Here is a 3,639-nt window from a genome sequence, read left to right as displayed (position 1 = left end):
GTTAGAGAGGGTCATTTATCTTTGAGACAGTGTATCTCACTCTCTTTTCAACACATATACACACACACACACACACACACACACACACACACAGAGAGAGAGAAACACACACTAGACACATGCATTAAGGATTTATGTGCTGTCAGATGGCTATTCTGTTTCAGTAATGACAGCTCAATGACAGCCATATACATACCAAACACACACACACACACACACACACACACACACACTGTACTGCGTCTCACTTCTGTCTACTTGTGAAGTTCTGCGTATTTATATTTTTAGAAAAGACTGGCAGTCTGGCGCAATCATGAAACCTCAACCCCCCACCCCCCACCCCCCAAAAAAAAGAAAGAAAGAAAAGGAAATAATTTTATGTTTATCCTAAATCATTTTTGTTTATTAGTACGCTTGAATTGGAACATCGAAGGTCAGCAGCAAAGACCCTGGTTAATAAAATGGGTTTGAATACATAAAGAATATCTGTGTAATTTTATTATATGAGTGAAGAATGATACATAAAGACATTAATCACAAATAAATCCCGAGCTGACAATTAAATAAAGAAAAGAAGCTAATCTAGAAGGATGGAAATGCAAATTTAGAGAATTTAGTAGAAATGGTCAGAGCTGCAGAAACAGTCTGTTTATATGTAACACACTAAACTCAGAAGGAGAACAGCTCGGTTTCATGATCCCGACTGTCATAAACATCATAAACGTGTTTCCCTCCCGTCCTCTGAACGAGAGAGGAAAACAAATCATGTCAGTAGATCAAAGGTGAACACACTGCAAAGTGACCAGTAATAATATATGAAATACAAGTCACTCATCATTAAAAGACCTTAACAGTCAAACTAGCTTTTGGAAAAAGTATTTACAGCAGCTGCACTAGTTACCAAAAATAAATAAATAAAAATGAGTAGCATGTCTGTAAAACCATGCATATATTTGATATATGTGGCAGTTAAACTGTGCTTGTAAATAAATTATTACAAATTTTAAATACAAATTTACAATTTATAAATATTTGTCATTATACAAATTATTAATTATAAAAATAATAATTTATAATAATTATATATATAATTTAAATATTAGATTAATACTTTTGATTATTATATTATTATTTATATATATATATTTATATATAAAAGACAGCACAATCATTCCATTATTATAGTAAACTTACAATGACACAAGTAAAAAAAAAAAAGTTAGAACTCCAGTGTGTTCGATATTGATATTATTGGCTGGGTTTATTTACCATTTTTACTATCCACGATTTACTGTCGCCATCCACGGATGTTGACTAGTTTACATTAGGATGCTGTGTGAAGGATAAGTGCTCTGCGGGCAGTTAAAGTTTCAGAAGACATCACATGCATTCTGTGTGGTGCATGCATGTATTTTAGACCTGCTAATCTTTGGATCATATATCTTATAAAAGTGTTTGAGTGGAATTAGTCTGTGGAATTTAATCGGTCAATTCTGAAATGTAACACAGTTGTGCCAGCTGCATTAAGCTTCAGTGTGTTGGTCACTATAGAAACGGGATCAATATTGATATGATTGTGATCGCTGGGTTTAAACAGACATTATTTGTCGTTTTTACTATCCATAATTTACTGTCGCCATCCATGGATGTTGACTAGTTTACTTTAGGGCGCTGTGTGAAGGATAAGTGCTCTGCGGGTGGGTTAAAGTTTCAGAGCAGACATCACATGCATTCTGTGCCATGCATGCATGTATTTTAGACCTGCTAATCTCTGGATCATATATCTTATAAAAGTGTTTGAGTAGAATTAGTCTGTGGAATTTAATCTGTCAATTGTGAAATGTAACACACAGTTGTGCCATCACACACACACACACACACACACTCCTTTGTTTTCTTTACTCCATGTTATTTCTCAATGTCACTTTGTCATTAGAAACATTCACATGCACACAAACATATGAGCTTCAGTGTAGGGCTGCACAATTAATCAAATTTCTAATCGCAATTACAATTATGGATGCCACAATTACGTAATCATTCAAAGCGGCAATTAATCATTCAAAGTCCACTTATGTTATTCTGCACGCTTAAGATATGTTTTTTTCTTTCTACATGTTATCTTAAGGGTTTTTCCATTGTTTTAGTTTTAGTATAACATTATAACACCATTCATATTTGTACTTTTTTATCATTTAAAGAAGAAACCAATCTGATGTATAATTGACATTTGAAGGCTTAATACTATAGAAAAGCACTAAAGGTTTTCAGCTTGTTTATTTTCATATAGAAGTACGGCATGCAGTTGCATCAAACAATGGTATAAACATCATTCAATGTAAATTGTGATAATTGTAATTACAATTTCAAGGGAATAATCGACAATTATGATTTTTGTCATAATCGTGCAGCCCTACTTCAGTGATTTGTTTCCTCAGGTGGGCAACAATCCACACAATGAAAATAGACTAATAACATCTTATGGAAAAAACATAAAGGATTCTGTGAAGGTTAGGTTTAGAGGATAGACAATATTGTTAGCTTAGTACAAAACATGAATGGACAGTCCTCACCATGATAAAAACCACATCTGTGTATCTAACCAAGTCAAAATATAAAGCAAGCAATACATACATAGATAGATAGATAAATAAAACTTTAGGGTTGGGGTTGGAAATCTATACTAATTAGCATATTAAAAATTAAATATTTTAGAATTTATTTAATTAAATGCTTATATAATTTATTAAACATTTCACTGTATTTACTATTATAGCTTTTATTACTATTTTGATATTCATATTTTTTATATTTTGATATGAACTTTTTCATTTTAGTGTTTGCAATTTTTAAGCTTTTTTAAAACTATGTCTATACTGTTATTTTATTACATTAAGTGGAACTGTGTTTCATAAGTTTTTTTCTCTCTATGGAAAACAAAATGATTTTAGGGTTAGTTAGGTTTGGAAATCTTTACTAATTAACATATTGATAATCATTTAAGTTATTTATATTATTACATTATTTTATGTAGATTTTGTGGCAAACAGTGTTATTTTAGTATCATTTAGATATTCCAGCTTTTATTAATTTCGATTTAATTTAAATCTTTGCTTAATTTTAAAGTTTCAGTAATTGTCTTGTGTGTTTAATATATGCATTTTCAAATGTATGTATATAGTTTTTCATTTTATTTCTGTCTTAGTTTTAGTAATTTTAGTACATTAAGTGGAAATGTGGTTCATATTTTTATTAAATAAAATTAAATAAAAAAATCTATTTTAACTATCTATTTTTTTAAATCTATTTGATTTCTATTTTACATTTTCAACTTTATTTTATTTGAAGTAATAAATTATTTTATAGTTGTATTTAACTATAATAACCTTGATGGCAGCCTCCATTTACATCTGCAGGTATCTGTGTGTGTGTGTGTGTGTGTGTGTGTGTATGTGTGTGTGTGTGTATGTGTGTGTGTGTGTATGTGTGTGTGTGTGTATGTGTGTGTGTGTGTATGTGTGTGTGTGTGTGTGTGTGTATATGTGTGTGTGTGTGTGTGTGTGTGTGTGTATGTGTGTGTGTGTGTGAGTAAGTGTGTGTGTGTGTGTATGTGTGTGTGTGTGTGTGTATATGTGTGTG

Source organism: Sinocyclocheilus grahami, unplaced genomic scaffold (genome assembly GCF_001515645.1).
Source record: "Sinocyclocheilus grahami isolate Dianchi unplaced genomic scaffold, SAMN03320097.WGS_v1.1 scaffold472.1, whole genome shotgun sequence".
Lineage (NCBI taxonomy): Eukaryota > Metazoa > Chordata > Actinopteri > Cypriniformes > Cyprinidae > Sinocyclocheilus > Sinocyclocheilus grahami.
The sequence above is the reverse complement of the archived record's forward strand: the minus strand, read 5'-3'. Positions refer to the sequence as shown.